This window comes from Stegostoma tigrinum, chromosome 32, assembly GCF_030684315.1.
Source record: "Stegostoma tigrinum isolate sSteTig4 chromosome 32, sSteTig4.hap1, whole genome shotgun sequence".
In the NCBI taxonomy this organism is placed as follows: domain Eukaryota; kingdom Metazoa; phylum Chordata; class Chondrichthyes; order Orectolobiformes; family Stegostomatidae; genus Stegostoma; species Stegostoma tigrinum.
Window position 1 is genome coordinate 37,204,930 of NC_081385.1, and position 17,885 is coordinate 37,222,814.

The window sequence follows — 17,885 nt, forward strand, 5'->3', positions numbered from 1 at the left end:
CTTGTGTCCGGCATTGGCATTCCTGATGTCATTTCATCACCCCACTCCTGTATGGGACATCAGATTCAACCTGGTGTGGAGTTTTCTCCCGACTAGCAACTTTACTGGAGCTGTCCCTGTAGTTGAAAGGAGCAGTGGTTCTATAATCAAACAGGGACCAGGACTGTTCAGTATCTGGTGAAATTGTAGGTTGTTTCCTTAATCCTGCCTTCAAAGTTTGGCCTGGTCTTTCTGCCAGAACATTGGGTGATAAAATGATATGGAGATGCCCTTATATTTGAAATGCCGTTTCACTTTAGGAAATACTCAAATTCCCTACTGGTAAACAATGGCCCGTTTTCTGTGACCAACAGTTCCGGGAGTCTGTCTTGCAAAAGTAGCACGCAATTTTTCTATTGTCATCTCCATAAGTGACAAATGAACTCTATGCACATCCAGCCACTTTGAGTGAGTGCCCACAATGACTAAGAACATTAAGCCCACAAAAGGACCTGCATAGTCAACATGTCACCAAGTCCAGGGTTCACTCACTGAATGTGGGGGAGCTGCTGGCACTAATTGCTGTCCTTGATGACACCCTGGGTACAGTGCCATTTATACGGCTATGTTTGCATCTAATCGTGTCCACCAGAGACACACTGTCTCTCAACGTGGGCACATCTAAAGAACTGATCATCGTAATCGGAAAGAAAGGAGGAGAACACCTTCCCATCTACATCAAAGGAACTGAGGTTGAGAGGGTGAAGAGCATCAAGTTCCTTAGACACAATAAACAATGGCCTGTCCTAGACTTCCCACGTAAATGCGACAGTCGAGAAGGCACAACAGCACCTCTTCTTCCTCAGGCAGCCCAGGAAATCTAGCATGTCCATAAGGCCCTCATGAAATTCTACAGATGCACACTGAAAGCACACTGTCTGTTTGTATAATGGCCTAGTGTGGCAACTGCTCTGCCCAGAACAGTAAGAAACTACAGAAGGTGGTGTGCACAGCCCAGACCATCACAGAAGCCAACATTCCATCCGTGGACTCTATTTACAGGCTCACTGTCACGGAAAGGCAGCCAATAGCATCAAAGACCCACTGCTCCCTGGCAATGACCCCCTACAATCTCTTCCATCAGGAAGATGATACAGAAGTCTGAAAACACACACAGGTAAGTTCAGGAACAGCTTCTTTCTGGCCGGTTGTTGAATGGTCTCTAGCCTCAACTAATGTAACCTGTATGCCACTAAGCCTTTTTTGATCTGTACATCCTTTGTTTGCTGTGATCTGCCTGTACTGCTCGTAAATAAAGCTTTTCATGGTATTTTGGCACACACGACAATTAAAATTGATTAAATCATATAAAACAACTTCTCGCTAACATCTTCATTTTGGAAGCCCCTGGATGACCCTGATTGAGTTCATCCAGTATCTGGAGGTGGCATTTGCTTGGGACAATCACTCTTGCTCCCATAATAGTATGCCATTCTCTCCTGTGATCTGGGTCTCCGGGTCCTAAAATGTTGCAATTCTGATTGTGACAGCCCTCTGGATCCCCCTTGCCACCACCCGCACCCCCGACACCCATCACCAACAGCTGTTTCAGTTTTGCCAGGACTGGATCTTTCTGCGCCCAAAATCTGATATTGTCAGTTGTGGCTGGAAGTATATCGATAAAATTTAAAACTGTCACGGACTCTTCTGGTGGTGATACCAACAGTCATGTATCTGCCAGAGGGAGGCGGCTCATTGCATCTGCATTCACTATTTGGCTTACCGACCAGTGCTCCAACTTGTAATTGTATGCACTTATTACAGCCCACCACTGAATGTGACCTGAAACTATGAGTGGCACTACCTTGTCCTCTTTAAACAGATCGAAGCAGGGATAGGTGGTCCATGATTAAGACAAATTTATGCATGTAAAGGTATTGGCCAAACTTCCTGACTGCAAACATGACTGCCAAACCTCCTTTTCTAACTAGGCGTATTTACACTGTGCATTTGGCAAAGTCCTGACTGCATACCATATTGGACGTTCCTCTCCATTGGGACACCTATAAGCTAATATTGCCCTGAAGCCAGACAGGAAGGCATCACACGTCAACACCATATCTGACTTAGGATCATAGTCTGCTGACACCTTAGAGAACGATAGTTGTTTTTTCACTTTTCTGAAGGTTGTGATGTGGCTACACAATCATGACAAGGCTGACCCTTTAAGACTTGGTCTAAGATTGATGCCAGGTTACATATGAATGTTACATCACAATTCACTAGCCCAAGGAAAGACCTAAGCTTCCGTTGGAGCTAGGGCACCTTTGATCGCACTCACTATCTTCCGATGGGTGTGACCTGGTCTGGTTGACTCTGTAGCCCAAGTAGGTCACTTGAGGTGCCTGGAGCACACATTTTGCCCTTCTAAAGCATATGCCCACCAGGGGGAAATGTCTAGGGACAACGTCCAAGTTCTTTAGTGTTTCTTATTGGTCTTGCATATTATTAGCATACCACCGAGATAAATGATGATCTAGGATAAATCTTGCAAAATGTTCTCCATCATCCACTGAAAAATTGCACATGCTGACAATGCCCCAAATGGCAGTTTTGTAAATTGACAACCAATCCGTTGCATAAGGATTTGTATGTCTCCAGCTGGTGGTTTAAAATGTCCACAAAGGCGAACCTTCCTTTCAGGTTTCACAATTAGTACGACTTGTGCCGCCTATTCCATAAACTGGACTGGTTTGATGAATCCTTTGCTTTCCACCATTCTGATTTCTACTTCTAGGATCACAGAATCTCTACCTGTGTAAAAGCAAGCCATTCTGCCCACTGAGTCCACACTGACCCCCCCCTCCCCCGCCAAAAGCATCCCACCCAGGCTTAGCTCCCTCCAACCCTATCCCTGTAACCCTGAAGTTCACACAGCTTATCCACCCAGCCTGCCCATTCCTGGATATTATAGGCAATCGAATGACTATCCTGTATATCTCTGCAATGTGGGAGGAAACCAGAGCACCCTGGGGAAACCCATACAGACAGGGAGAATGTGCAAACTCCATACAGTCACCCAAGGCTGGATTTGAGCTTGGATGCCTGGGCTTGTGTACTGCCACCTTTGCCTGAAAAGCAAATGGCACTAGGTGGGCATTGCGAAGTCATGGAATTGCTTACTGGTCAACATGCAATGAAGCCTTGGCTCCTTGCATCATACCTAGACCTTCCTGAAAAACTCCAGATACTTAATTTGAGATAACAAGGTGTACAGCTGGATGAACACAGCATCACACAAGCTGCATCACAGGAGCAGTAAAGCTGATGTTTCAGGTCTGGACCCTGCTTTAGAAAATGAAAACTTAATTAGGACTCCAGTCAAGCAGCCATTTTCTAATCAAAAAATGTCAAGCTAATCTGGATGAATCTTCCTCAAACAATTCTGTCCCATCAAGCCTGGGCCCTCTTACTAAAATCAGTAGTAACTGAACCAACTGTTTCTCATTCAAGACCAGAGCCAAAGTTCCACCCTCAATCTGGAAACGTTCCCAGCTAAAGGGTTCTCAGTCTAACTGAGGTCTTGCACAAACTTAAGGGTTGGAGTTCACAGCAAATTCTGATTAAGAGTGGTTCTGTAATCACTGAAACAGCTGTGCCCATGTCTTTCATTAGAGCTGGGTGACCATTTAACCTGAAATTTATTTTGACTGGTTCTGGTTTGGATTTAGCTCAGCAACTTAACTGCTCCAAACCAGATATAGATAGACATTCCAGGCTGTGTACTCTCCTGGGTACCAGCCTATGAATTTTCTTACTCAGTTTAGGTCCAGTAGAACTCTTTTATTGTTTCTAGTAATTGGTGCCGGTACGCAGACAAGGGCTTGCCAGCCCAGTTCTTGAAGAAAAGTTTAACTGTTTAGCCAAGGCTCAGCTCTGTTTTAGGGTTTTGCTGTGGGCTAACTGAAGTCTCTCTGTTTATGACGTATCCTGAGTGAGGCTATGTAATCGCCTTCATTCAAGTGACATTCCTCAAGCTCAGGTGGACTGGTGAGGGTATTACTTCCTTCAGATTACCCTGCAACTCAGATGCTCCACTTTGCTACATTTTCCAATGACAAAGCCAGCTGTAGTGCTTGCTTGAAGTCAAGTTGGGTTTCAGCTAGTATGGTCACATCACTAATTCCGTACACCAAAACAGTCTCTCAGCTTCTCATTAAGGGTTAAACCAAAGTCACATGCCTCTGCCAGTCATCTTAACCTAATAAAAAACCCCATCTGGATTTCCCGTTTCTCGAATGGCCGAATAAAACCGATAGCATTTCAGAGTTAGAGAATATCCTTGGAGTCATAATATTCCTTAACTAAATCCGTCACTTCTTGAAAGGTTTTTATCTGGTGCCTCAGGGAAAGTCAGGCTGCTAATAACTGAAAAGGCTGAAGTTCCACAACTATCAGAAGAATTACTCATTGTTTGTCATCTGCCTCCAAAAAAAAATGCATTCTTTGCACGTAATGGGCCCAGTCTTCGACAGCAGGAACAAATGAGGCAAGCTACCCAAATAATGGCATAATGCCAAAAACACTTAACCCAAATGAAAGACAATGAAATAACCTCACACAGGCCAGTGTCCTACCATGTATTTATTTACACGTGAAGAGTTTGACAATGATGTAACTTCCTCAGGGCCAGCTCTTAGAGTGAACAGAACCTCTGATATTCCTGTTGATATCTGTCAGCCAGGGCTCCCTGATTGATTGGACCAGAGTAACAGTCCCAATGAACTCATATTCCATGAGGTCAACGTGGCTGACCATGTCACAATCACAACCCCACTCCACCACATCCATCCTCCTCAGACCCCTATTTTTAGGCGACAGCGTTAATTGTTTTTACTCGTTTTAAAAGTATTACACTACAAATCCTCATTCCATTACTTGAAGGGCTTTTAAATCTAATTAAATATGCACAAATACAAACCAGCCTCTAAATACAAAATTCACAAAAACTCACAAAATGGGACTGAAAGCTCCCTTCTTAATAAAAAAAAGTATTAAATCTAAAGAAGGCTCATAACAAAATCAAAATCTCATAATGAATGCTCCCCTTAAAATGTTGCTGCGCATAGCAAGTCTTTTTAATGTGTGGTATTTAAGTTGGCTGTGCACCCATAGTGAAAACTTTGCACAGCATGTGATTGATAATTTCAGAAACTCTTGAAACCATAAATTATTCATCTGATATATCAAAACGTTCAGCACTCAGGCTGAAGTTCACACCATCACTATGTCAGGTCCTAATTTACAGAACACAGCATGGAGTCCTGGTCCCGGAAGCTTACAAAATTCATCATGTCCTTCTGAAATTTTCCTATTTCAACGTCTTTTTTTTAAAAAAACAGTCTGCTGCAGCTCAGTTATCCAAATCAGATCTTTGGGAAACCATGCCCTTTTCAGGGGAGGATTGAGCTGGATATATATCGTGTAGTTCAGCGTTGTGTGGCCTGGTATCTGAATCTATATTCCTTAATGCCCCTTGAAGTTTAGATGAAAAAGAAGTGAAGTAAAATGAATGCCTCGTGAGAAGGTTAATTTGGTGGCATCCCACAATACTTTGAGATGTTTGCAGGGCTTGGCTTAAAATGGTTTAGCTACAATGTGAAATAAAGTCATCTTGTGCAATTAATTCATACACAGAGCAAAATTTAAATCGAGAGTACAGGGCTCTGTCCCATCATCTGGAGACAGCATCACACAATCCTTTTCAGGAAATCCAACACTGTTCCTGACAGTCAAAAAGAAACCCCAGTCACAACAGCTAGTAGCCAGCGGCTGGTGAATTCTCATTGGCATTAATGACGCACCATAATTGCCGATCAGATCAGGCTCAGGGCCAAGCAAAGAAGATTGTTTGAGGTATGCTAATGTGTGTGCACGTGCAGGAAAGAGACAGACAGACAGAGACACAGAGACAGAATAATCAGAAGAGCAAGCAGGGATTGGTAGATCACAAAAGCCTTCTTCTCCCCTACCTTGCCTCTTCCAGGTCCTGAAAGCAGGTACTTGAATGCCTATGAAGGATGCCTTAGGAATCTGCAAGCTAACAGAGTTTGCTTATCAGGCTTCCTGCTCGGAAACTGCCCTGTTTGCTAATAAAATACCACCATCAGTGGAACGACCCCCCTAAGAATGTCAATTGCTGTCTTATGGACTTCCATTGATGAGAACAAAAAGGCTCCCAACAAACCACCTGCCCAAAATTTAATCACAGTACAGGGAATCCCGTTCTCACTTTGCGTCTTGATTAAATGCTCATCTACTTCCAGACTCATTTGGTAATAAAATAGTTTAGGAACATAAACAGAGAAATAAAGGGAAAAGCAAAAAGCTAAAATTCTTGGTAGTGTAGATGAGCAGAGATATCTCGGTGTCCATGTACACAGATCCTTGAAAGTTGCCACCCAGGTTGACAGGGCTGTTAAGAAGGCATGCAGTGTTTTACCTTTTATTAATAGAGGGATAGAGTTCTGGAACCAAAAGGTTATGCTGCAGCTGTACAAAACTCTGGTGCGGCTGCACTTGGAGTATTGCGTACAGTTCTGGTCACCGCATTATAAGAAGGATGTGGAAGTTTTGGAAAGGGTGCAGAGGAGATTTACTAGGATGTTGCCTGGTATGGAAGGAAGGTCTTACGAGGAAAGGCTGAGGGACTTGAGACTGTTTTCGTTAGAGAGAAAAAGGTTGAGGTGACTTAATTGAGACATATAAAATAATCAGAGGGTTAGATGGGGTGGATAGGGAGAGCCTTTTTCCTAGGATGGTGACAGCGAGCACGAGGGGGCATAGCTTTAAATTGAGGGGTGAAAGATATAGGACAGATGTCAGAGGTAGTTTCTTTACTCAGAGTAGTAAGGGAATGTAACGCTTTGCCTGCAACGGTAGTAGATTCGCCAACTTAAAGTACATTTAAGTCATCTTTGGACAAGCATATGGACGTACATGGAATAGTGTAGGTTAGATGGGCTTGAGATTGGTATGACAGGTTGGCACAACATCAAGCGCCGAAGGGCCTGTACTGTGCTGTAATGTTCCATGTTCTATGTTCCTACATTACAAGATAACAAAGTGTGAAGCTGGATGAAAACAGCAGGCCAAGCAGCATCTCAGGAGCACAAAAGCTGACGTTTCGGGCCTAGACACTTCATCAGAGAGGGGGATGGGGAGAGGGTTCCAGAATAAATAGGGAGCAAGGGGGAGGTGGACCGAAGATGGAGAGAAAAGAAAGGTGGAGAGGAGAGTATAGGTGGGGAGGTAGGGAGGGGATAGGTCAGTCCAGGGAAGACGGACAGGTCTAGGAGGCGGGATGAGGTAGTAGGTAGGAAATGGAGGTGCAGCTTGAGGTGCGAGGAAGGGATGGGTGAGAGGAAGAACAGGTTAGGGAAGCGGAGACAGGCTGGGCTGGTTCTGTGATGCAGTGGGGGGAGGGGAAGAACTGGGCTGATTTTGGGATGCAGTGGGGGAAGAGGAGATTTTTGAAGCTTGTGTGACCCGAAATGTCAGCTTTTGTGCTCCTGAGATGCTGCTTGGCCTGCTGTGTTCATCCAGCTTCACACTTTGTTATCTTGGATTCTCCAGCATCTGCAGTTCCCATTACAGTTGTTCACAGTATAAATTAGGAAGATAAACAAATGTTATAGTCCTTTTATAGCCTGCAGTCTCTTCACACTGTGGACTTTCTGCACGTAGTCTCACTCTACCACACTGTCAGGCTCAAGATCTCTGACAGGCTGACACTCTTGGGCTCCCAGTCTGCCATCCCATCCTGCCCTGCCCAACCACTCATCCTACTCCATTCTACCTGCCGACCATGGGCCATCCCACTCCAGGCCCACTGCTGCTCTCTTCACAAACTAAGGTAGGTTAACAAAGAAAATCGAAAATATTTTATTAAACAGGAAAAATAAAAGAAAAAATAGAGAGAAGCAGATGGAAAGGACGAGGATCTGGCAGTGCATACTCCTGTCTTGGATTAACATCTCAAGTGGATGCAACAAAGCTCTCATAATATACTGCATCTTTAAATAAAAACCAGTGGGAGTTTGGGGTGCTGTTGGCTAGGGTGGAGGGATGTACTCAGAACAATGTGCCTGCCACGAGTCTACAGCCCCTATTGTTTCTCATCCATATAAACCAAATGTTAGATTAGAACACCTTGACTCAATCAGAGAGTTGAAAATTAATTCGCACTCCAGATTGTTGTCCCAATCCAGGGATGAAATGGTTGACAGAATTGTTGGAGATGCCATGCATCATATCAAATGCACATCAGCATAAAACCATTGTTCTGACCAATATTTACCCACCATACATCACCAAAAGAGATAAGCTCATGATGCAGGCACTATTGTTTCTACAACAAGACCTTCAACACCTTATTATACCTCGGAGGGAGAAAATTTCCAATTTCAGTTCAGCACCCATTTTTATGATTCTGCAAAATATATGCAATGATATATAAGGTGCTATATGACAGTGTTGTGTTAATAATTCACTCAGGTAGTGCAAGTTGTTGTAGTAACATGCACTGCTACCTACATGTTGAAGTCTGGAACAATGGATAGTATTGGCAGAGGCTGACTAGAAATCTCTCCTCCTCTTATAACCAGCCTACCACTCCAAATCAAAGGTGGTGAGATTACAAGTAGTGGCCATAAGCTTGAGCAAATAATCAGAAAGGATATTAACTGCGAAGAAGCAGAACAACTTCTAGAGCAACATCTAGCTGGTTGAAGACACAGAAAAGTAGGAGAAGGAAAAGGCACTTCAGCCCTTCTAGTCTGTTCCATCATCAATATGATCTTGGCTGATTATCCAACTCAGTACCCTCGCTCACATTCTCCCCATCCCTACAATCCCTTTAGCTCTAAGAACTATATCTAGCTCCTCCTTGAGAACATGCAATGTCTGGATTCAACGATTTTCACGGCAGGAAATTTTATAGGCTCACCAGTCACTGGGTGAAGAAACTTTACTCATCTCAGCCTTAAGTGGCATACCCTTACGCAATGTGGTAAAGATAAAAAGGTATGCATCTGAACTGAAACTCAGAGGAATTAAGTGCATGGGAGAAACGTTGTTAGATTTAAGGAGGGTTGTGAATGCCAACAACAGCACTGAAGTAACCAATAATTAAATGGAGACTGCTGCCACAAGTGTTTGATAAAGGAATGGAGGTGAAAGATTTTAATGAAGTTCAATTTGATAGTTTAATGTGGAGAGCATACAAGGTCAAAAGATCAGCTCAGGCTCGAAGATAATGCTAAGAAACCGATTTCAGCCACAGATAATGGCCAATGAAGGGTTCGAGCTGGCGAGAAGGGGGCAAAGGTTACAGCTAAGGCGAAAGGCAATTTTGTGATCCTTCTTATGTTTACCTGGAGGATGATGACATGAAAATACAAACCGGGATGGAAATAGATTATTCAGTTCTTCAAGCCTGCTCTGTCAGTCAACAAGATCTTGGCTGATCGGTTTGTGTTTCAATTTCCACTTTCCAAAGTATACCCAAGAACCCCAATCTTAGAATCAACCTCAGTTTTAAAATATTCAATCGTCCTGCTTCCACCAATTTCTGAGGCAAAGTTCCAAAGTTGCACAATAAGAAAAAGAATGCTTTTTAACACTATAATAAAATATGAGGCTGGATGAACACAGCAGGCCAAGCAGCATCTCAGGACACAAAAGCTGACGTTTCGGGCCTAGACCCTTCATCAGAGAGGGGGATGGGGAGAGGGAACTGGAATAAATAGAGAGAGAGGGGGAGGCGGACCGAAGATGGAGAGTAAAGAAGATAGGTGGAGAGAGTATAGGTGGGGAGGTAGGGAGGGGATAGGTCAGTCCAGGGAAGACGGACAGGTCAAGGTGGTGGGATGAGGTTAGTAGGTAGCTGGGGGTGCGGCTTGGGGTGGGAGGAAGGGATGGGTGAGAGGAAGAACAGGTTAGGGAGGCAGAGACAGGTTGGACTGGTTTTGGGATGCAGTGAGTGGGGGGGGGGGGGGGGAAGAGCTGGGCTGGTTGTGTGGTGCAGTGGAGGGGACGAACTAGGCTAGTTTAGGGATGCAGTAGGGGAAGGGGAGATTTTGAAACTGGTGAAGTCCACATTGATACCATATGGCTGCAGGGTTCCGAGGCGGAATATGAGTTGCTGTTCCTGCAACCTTCGGGTGGCATCATTGTGGCAGTGCAGGAGGCCCATGATGGACATGTCATCTAGAGAATGGGAGGGGGAGTGGAAATGGTTTGCGACTGGGAGGTGCAGTTGTTTGTTGCGAACTGAGCGGTGGTGTTCTGCAAAGCGGTCCCTAAGCCTCCGCTTGGTTTCCCCAATGTAGAGGAAGCCGCACCGGGTACAGTGGATGCAGTATACCACATTGGCAGATGTGCAGGTGAACCTCTGCTTAATGTGGAATGTCATCTTGGGGCCTGGGATAGGGGTGAGGGAGGAGGTGTGGGGACAAGTGTAGCATTTCCTGCGGTTGCAGGGGAAGGTGCCGGGTGTGGTGGGGTTGGAGGGCAGTGTGGAGCGAACAAGGGAGTCACGGAGAGAGTGGTCTCTCCAGAAAGCAGACAGGGGAGGGGATGGAAAAATGTCTTGGGTGGTGGGGTCGGATTGTAAATGGCGGAAGTGTCGGAGGATGATGCGTTGTATCCGGAGGTTGGTAGGGTGGTGTGTGAGAACGAGGGGGATCCTCTTAGGGCGGTTGTGGCGGTGGCAGGGTGTGAGGGATGTGTTGCGGGAAATACAGGAGACGCGGTCAAGGGTGTTCTCGATCGCTGTGGGGGGAAAGTTGCGGTCCTTAAAGAACTTGGACATCTGGGATGTGCGGGAGTGAAATGTCTTATTGTGGGAGCAGATGCGGCGGAGGTGGAGAATTGGGAATAGGGGATGGAATTTTTGCAGGAGGGTGGGTGGGAGGAGGTGTATTCTAGGTAGCTGTGGGAGTCGGTGGGCTTGAAATGGACATCAGTTACAAGCTGGTTGCCTGAGATGGAGACTGAGAGGTCCAGGAAGGTGAGGGATGTGCTGGAGATGGCCCAGGTGAACTGAAGGTTGGGGTGGAGGGTGTTGGTGAAGTGGATGAACTGTTCGAGCTCCTCTGGGGAGCAAGAGGCGGCGCCGATACAGTCATCAATGTACCGGAGGAAGGGGTGGGGTTTGGGGCCTGTGTAGGTGCGCAAGAGGGACTGTTCCACGTAACCTACAAAGAGGCAGGCATAGCTGGGGCCCATGCGGGTGCCCATGGCCACCCCCTTAGTCTGTAGGAAGTGGGAGGAATCGAAAGAGAAGTTGTTGAGTGTGAGGACGAGTTCAGCTAGGCGGATGAGAGTGTCGGTGGAGGGGGACTGGTCGGGCCTGCGGGACAGGAAGAAGCGGAGGGCCTTGAGGCCATCTCCATGCGGAATGCAGGTGTACAGGCACTGGACGTCCATGGTGAAAATGAGGTGTTGGGGGCCAGGGAATTGGAAGTCCTGGAGGAGGTGGAGGGCGTGGGTGGTGTCACGGACGTAGGTGGGGAGTTCCTGGACCAAAGGGGAGAAAATGGAGTCCAGATAGGTGGAGATGAGTTCGGTGGGGCAGGAGCAGGCTGAGACGATGGGTCGACCAGGGCAGGCAGGTTTGTGGATTTTGGGAAGGAGATAGAAACGGGCCGTGCGGGGTTGGGGAACAATGAGGTTGGAGGCTGTGGGTGGGAGGTCCCCTGAGGTGATGAGATCGTGAAACCTCTCAGTCTCCATCTCAGGCAACCAGCTTGTAACTGATGTCCATTTCAAGCCCACCGACTCCCACAGCTACCTAGAATACACCTCCTCCCACCCACCCTCCTGCAAAAATTCCATCCCCTATTCCCAATTCCTCCGCCTCCGCCGCATCTGCTCCCACGATAAGACATTCCACTCCCGCACATCCCAGATGTCCAAGTTCTTTAAGGACCGCAACTTTCCCCTCAGTGATCGAGAACACCCTTGACCGCGTCTCCCGTATTTCCCGCAACACATCCCTCACACCCCGCCCCCGCCACAACCGCCCTAAGAGGATCCCCCTCGTTCTCACACACCACCCTACCAACCTCCGGATACAACGCATCATCCTCCGACACTTCCGCCATTTACAATCCGACCCCACCACCCAAGACATTTTTCCATCCCCTCCCCTGTCTGCTTTCCGGAGAGACCACTCTCTCCGTGACTCCCTTGTTCGCTCCACACTGCCCTCCAACCCCACCACACCCGGCACCTTCTCCTGCAACCGCAGGAAATGCTACACTTGTCCCCACACCTCCTCCCTCACCCCTATCCCAGGCCCCAAGATGACATTCCACATTAAGCAGAGGTTCACCTGCACATCTGCCAATGTGGTATACTGCATCCACTGTACCCGGTGCGGCTTCCTCTACATTGGGGAAACCAAGCGGAGGCTTAGGGACCGCTTTGCAGAACACCTCCGCTCAGTTCGCAACAAACAACTGCACCTCCCAGTCGCAAACCCATTTCCACTCTCCCTCCCATTCTCTAGATGACATGTCCATCATGGGCCTCCTGCACTGCCACAATGATGCCACCCGAAGGTTGCAGGAACAGCAACTCATATTCCGCCTGGGAACCCTGCAGCCATATGGTATCAATGTGGACTTCACCAGTTTCAAAATCTCCCCTTCCCCTACTGCATCCCTAAACCAGCCTAGTTCATCCCCTCCCCCCACTGCACCACACAACCAGCCCAGCTCTTCCCCCCCCCACCCACTGCATCCCAAAACCAGTCCAACCTGCCTCTGCCTCCCTAACCGGTTCTTCCTCTCACCCATCCCTTCCTCCCACCCCAAGCCGCACCCCCAGCTACCTACTAACCTCATCCCACCACCTTGACCTGTCCGTCTTCCCTGGACTGACCTATCCCCTCCCTACCTCCCCACCTATACTCTCTCCACCTATCTTCTTTACTCTCCATCTTCGGTCCGCCTCCCCCTCTCTCCCTATTTATTCCAGTTCCCTCTCCCCATTCCCCTCTCTGATGAAGGGTCTAGGCCCGAAACGTCAGCTTTTGTGCTCCTGAGATGCTGCTTGGCCTGCTGTGTTCATCCAGCCTCACATTTTATTATTTTGGAATTCTCCAGCATTTGCAGTTCCCATTATCTCTGTTTTTTAACACTGATGCTCAACCAGAGATCTGTTGCTAGGCGGAGCTTCCTGAACTTGAATTATTCTTGGATTTGTTCAGTCTTTAATTCTTCTTTTAGCGGCTTCCAAAAAGCAACATTGTACTGAACAGTGCAACAATACATAACACTTGATTTTCAAGTTGCAATGTTTTCCGGGTTTTTCATTTCTAACTGTCCAACTTCCACTTTCATTTGTAAAGAAAATGAAAACTATGCGATGTCTTACGTTACAAAAAGAAAACAAAAAACAATACCACGGGTATTGTTTATTGGTGACGTCAGTCAAAAGTATGGTACAGCACATTATCAAAAACTCTGATGAAATGTTATTCTTGGGATGCTTTCACCGCAGCCAACCAATTTTCATCTACTAATGGTCCCTGTTGACTGCTTTTTTTCTCCTCAGCTCACCATTGTCCATTCCTTTGTCTCTCCAATTGTTGTTAACATAGAACAGTACAGCTGGAACTGGCACATGTTTGTGTTGACCATAATGCTGTTCTAAACTAATCCTATCTGCCTGCACAAGCTCTGTATCCCTCTATTCTCAGCCTATTCTGTGTCTAAATGCCACAAACTTTGTTATCGTTTCTGCTTCTACCACCTCCACTGGCAGCACGTTCCAGGCACCTACCGCTGTGAAAAGTTTAAACTTTCCCCCCTCACCTTAAATCCACACCGCCGAGTAAGTGACATTTCCACCCAGGGAAAGAGACTCCAATTATTCACCCTATCCATGCCTCTTCTAATTTTATAAACTTCCAACAGGTGGCCCCTCAGACTCCAATACTGTAGCGAAATCAATCCAAGTTTTTCTAGCCTCTCCTTACAGCTGATACATTCTAATTTAGGTAACATCCTGATATTGCACTTTTATACCCTCATCACAGTCTTCACATTCTACAGTGTAGCGACCAGAACTGTACAAACTACTCTAAATGTGGACAAACTAAAGTTTCACACAGCTGCAACATGACTTGCTAACTTTTACACTCAATGCTTTGACCAATGAAGGTTAGCATGTCATATTACCTTCATTAGCACCTTATCCACATGGGTCACGACTTCCAGGGAAGAATGGGCTTGCAGCCCTAGATCCCTGATGGTCCCACTGATCTGGCTGCGGCTGTCTCATGACAGGGCATCTGTCTAACAGTATCCAAAATGGCATAGCTGTTTGAGACAGGAATGGCCACCGTGGACTCCTGCACTGCCTGTCCACACTGACTCGTATTCCTGATGGTCATCCAACTTTTTCTGACTGTGTTGTCCTTACTAGTAGTGTGACCAACTCACTAAACATGCTATCGATGACATTCTCAGCCTCATGGATGCTCGAAAATGAGTCCATCCGCAGCTCCAAGTGTTCATGTGGCAAATCATGAGCTAGCTGAACACACTTCTCACTTGCATATAGTCAGCACGGGCACTGCAAGTGTCCCTGATTTCCCACATTTTACAGGACAGCATTCCAGGACCAACTTCTCCTGCCATTTTGAATCTTATCAACTATTGACAATAATATAGGAACCAATTACACAACCTTACCCACTAATCACCAAAATCAGATTTCTCACCCTCACGCTATTCCTAACAAACTACAACAGAAGTAAGTACATTATAATCTGTCTCCTTCCAGATATGACTCAGTCAGTTTCTAGATCTGGTTCCTGAGCAGCTAAGACTACGTCACTTTTTGAGTCACGGACTCTGCCTCTGGATTCAACTCCACTCACTCTGCTGTCGCTCTGACTTGACCTCAGTCTTGCTATGCCTGACCCTGCCCATTAGGTACGTATCCAGTAGTTCCTCCGGGTGTTCACACCCAGGTCGCTCTGCTGTTGTGCTGCCTCCACCACTTTTCCCTCTCTCTCGCTGGGCTCCATCTCCACCTGTAGTTTGTTCCTTCCCTTCGCCATCTTCAGCATATCAACCTTTTCCGACCTACAATCAGTTTTGAAGAGGCAGCACTGGACCCAAAATGTTGACCCTGTTTTCTCTCCACAAATGCAGCCAGACCAGTCAATTTCTCTAGTAATTTCTTTTTTGTTCCTTATGCAACTCATCTTGTAACAAAAAATAGTATTTCATTTGCTTCCTTGTTTATGTGGTGTATCATGGTTTTGATTGATGTCACCAATGAGCACCATCCATGTCAGATAAAAGGGACTATGCTTTCCTTTTGTACTGCAAGACCCCACTTTTTTTTTGTATGTGAGAGAATGGGTTGGGGGGATGGGTGGTGGGGAGATGGTGGTGGTGTGGTGTTGAACATACAACAGTACAGCGCAGGAACAGGCCCTTCGGCCCACAATGATATGCCAGATGTGACGCCAAAGTAAACTAACCCATTCTGCCTGTGTTTAGTCCAAATCATTGCATATTCATGTGGTTATCTAAAAGTCTTTTAAATGCTCCTTTTGTATCTGCCTCCACTACCAACCCTGGCAGTGTGCTCCACACTCCTACCAATGTAAAGAAGCCCGTAACTCCTTTGAACTTTCCCCCACTCATCTTAAATGCGTGTCCCCTAGTTTCAGACATTTCAACTCTGGGGAAAAGATTCTGAACGTCAAGCCTATCTATGCATCTCATAATTTTATGGATTTCTATCAAGTCTCCCCTCAGCCTCCGCCGCTCCAGAGTAAACAACCAGAGTTTTTTCCAGCCTCTCCTTAGTGCTCATACCTTCTAAGAAGGGGTATAGATTTTTTTTGTCTTTTTGCATTTTTTTCTTTCTTTTTTGTAAAGTTATATAAATTTTTTAAAAATCCTTTCTTTTCACTGCTATTGTGAGAGTTAGCCATGTTGTAATTAGATTAGATTACCTACAGCGTGGAAACAGGCCCTTCGGCCCAACAAGTCCACACCGCCCCAATGAAGCATCCTACCCAGACCCATCCCCCTACACCCCACACACTCCTGAACACTATGGGCAACTTAGCATAGCTAATCCACCTAACCTGCACATCTTTGGACTGTGGGAGGAAACCGGAGCACCCGGAGGAAACCCACGCAGACACTGGGAGAATGTGCAAACTCCACACAGACAGTCGCCCGAGGCTGGAATCGAACCCGGGTCCCTGGTGCTGTGAGGCTGCAGTGCTAACCACTGAGCCACCGTGCCGCCCCTGGACTGGAACCTGGACTGAATTGCCTATAGTCAGGCAAATTAGTCACTTGGTGGTTTCATTCGGATATTATGCATTATGTAATAACTTATAGAAGTAAGGCACAACGTTTCATGACAGTAAACGGTATAACGCATCAGTTACATTGCACCCAGAATGTTGTGGACTATTTTGACAGCACAATATAAAGGGGACATTCAAGCACTAAAATCAATGCAATAGAAGCTAAAAGGCTGCTATTGTTAGAGGGGAGAGCCTAGAGAATGACAAATTTGGATTCTCACCCACAGATGATACTCAACATAACATACAATGTAAACACAATTTAAAAACATTCCTTAAAAGCCAAAGCAGCAAGACAATCTGGCCAAGATTCAGATTTGACAAAAAAGGGAAATGCCCCATTCAAGTGCTGGGAAAAATATTATAGTTGAACTGCTCAGACACCCTACCAAACATTTTAATTGCAAGAATACTATGGTTACAATTCACCATAATCATTGATAGCTTGATACGGGGTGCTGGCGGCAGCTGAACAGTTTCCTTGACAAAGCAAAATCTTCAGAATCTGAACGCTAAACAAAGTTCTTCATTTAGGTTTGTTGTCAAAGGCAAGTGGGTAACTGCAACATCAGCACTGAGATGGATGATCAACTCCAATTCAAACTTTTGTGTTTTTTATAAAAAGCAAGGACGCCAAACAAATCTTGCAGCCATCTTGGTGTCATCAAGAGGCCTTAGCACTCAGTTTTGTTGGCATCTAATGACCCATTTATATGACAATGGAACAGTTCTGTCACAGAACACAGCTGAATCTCTTCTTAGTACAAAGTGAATTCAGCAACACTGGGCATTGAACAGCATATCCAAACCACAGCACGACAGCATCAAGTTTCCTGCCAGTCTGTTTTTTTTCCATTCACAAACTCAAATCCAATGGAAAAAGCTGACCATTAAAAAAGTGAAAGATTCAGCACCCCAAAGCAACTAATATTCCACTGCCAGTAGCGAATGCCTGACAGGGCATGCCTGACAAAATGATCCAACCTATGGCCACGTATCATGCTACACTAACTCACACATAGTTAGGAGTTAGGAGACCAGGAGAGAGCAGACAGTTGTGCAGGGGAGGGAAGGTGTGAGCTTGTGGGATGCAGGAGAAACAAAGTGGGGAAAATTATGAAAAGGAGATAAGAGGTCAGGAAGCACAGTGTTTTTAAAGGCAAATTCACAGGTTTTTGTCTCCACTTGCCCTTATGCATACACAACTAACTGGGTTGTGGTGTTTGGCTTTTGTTGTAATTGGTCTAGAAACTAACTCTCAATAAACAAGTCACTTTTTGAAGCATCTGTAAGCTGCTATACAAACAAGTGAAGAAATATACCAACTGTTTGTAGGATCCATATCTGTGCAATATGCTCCAAATATGTAATGGTAATTAAAGCGAATAAGAGCATGCAGCATACATTCATTAAGGATGGCAAACTATGGTATTAAAATGAAACCTCTGGTCTATTCATATCAGAATAGGTTTATCTAATAAAAGTTTTAAAATAA

At 45.8% G+C, this 17,885-nt stretch overlaps 1 protein-coding gene across 5 annotated transcripts in view; it reads right to left on the minus strand.

Annotated features, from left to right (window-relative positions):
• Window positions 1-17,885, minus strand: part of LOC125466930 (rho GTPase-activating protein 32-like) — a 511,751-nt gene that overhangs the window by 337,190 nt on the left and 156,676 nt on the right. Inside the window, exon 1 of one of the 5 annotated variants that reach the window (XM_048562120.2) lies at window positions 6,012-6,061. The exons of the other annotated variants lie outside the window; for them this stretch is intronic. The gene's annotated coding sequence lies outside the window, so the exon portion shown is untranslated. Of the gene's footprint in view, window positions 1-6,011; window positions 6,062-17,885 lie in introns of those variants that run through there. 5 annotated transcript variants of the gene reach the window in all.